Source organism: Tupaia chinensis, unplaced genomic scaffold (assembly GCF_000334495.1).
Source record: "Tupaia chinensis unplaced genomic scaffold, TupChi_1.0 Scaffold000012_1, whole genome shotgun sequence".
Taxonomy (NCBI): domain Eukaryota; kingdom Metazoa; phylum Chordata; class Mammalia; order Scandentia; family Tupaiidae; genus Tupaia; species Tupaia belangeri.
In genome coordinates this window covers 1,652,113-1,653,078 of record NW_006159442.1, presented here as the reverse complement: position 1 = coordinate 1,653,078, position 966 = coordinate 1,652,113, and positions in this window count along the sequence as shown.

The window sequence follows — 966 nt, the reverse complement described above, 5'->3', positions numbered from 1 at the left end:
GTATTTGAAAGCCTTCTTTCCCTTAACTGACGATAGAGCACACCTGAGGGTGAGAGAGGAACTCCCTTCTCGGGGTCTTGCTACTTCGTGGTCTCCTGTTTCCAGTCCTCTAGCCCTTTGGATTCTGGGCATTTGCCTCGTGCCTGCCTGGCATGTTTCAGGACAGAGTGGGGATTCAAACCTTGGTCGCCATGTGGGACCCAGTGTCTTCTGAGCAGCACATTCCCACTGTGCTGTGGACCCCCCCCGCCCTTTTCCTTATTTTAACACAAATTTACATATGCCATGTACTTGCTTAGGCATACTGCATGTCGGGTCTTGAGCCAACTGTTAAATGTTCAGATTGCTAAACAATAATTAAAAATTACTCAACTTACAATTCCGTTATATTAAAAGCGAAGGTGACACTCAAACTTCTTTACTTCCTAATTATTTTGCTGTATTGTTTGGTTGATTATCTAGACTTAAGAGATTCTCTGTAGCCATTCCAGTATGAATAGCACTCTTGAAATAGCCTTCCAGTATTTGAAATCTATTATGCATTTTATCCAAGTGGAGTTTGTTTTTGTTATGGTTGTTGTTCATGACAGGGTGTGTGCATACACACGAGACAGAGGGAGGGAGAGATGCACCCACTGAGGGGCCTGGTCACGCTCGATCCCCTTCCTCTGGTCCAGCTCCTGGCATTATGGGTGTATATGCACACACCTGGGGTGTTTCCAGGCTGACTGGACTGGGGATTTGAACTGTGGTCTTCATGTGGCTTCAGCTCTGCATTTTGATGCCATCAACCGTGCCACAGAGAATGGGCCATTTTTTTAAAAGGTGTATTTATGATTTTTTCCCCCCATGAGTGAGAGAGAAAGAGAGAGAGACAGAAACCTCAACAGGGTCCTGATGCCACGGTCCACTCCCAGCTTTCAGCCAGCCCTGGAGCCCAGGAAAGTGTGTCTGGCATACTTGGGG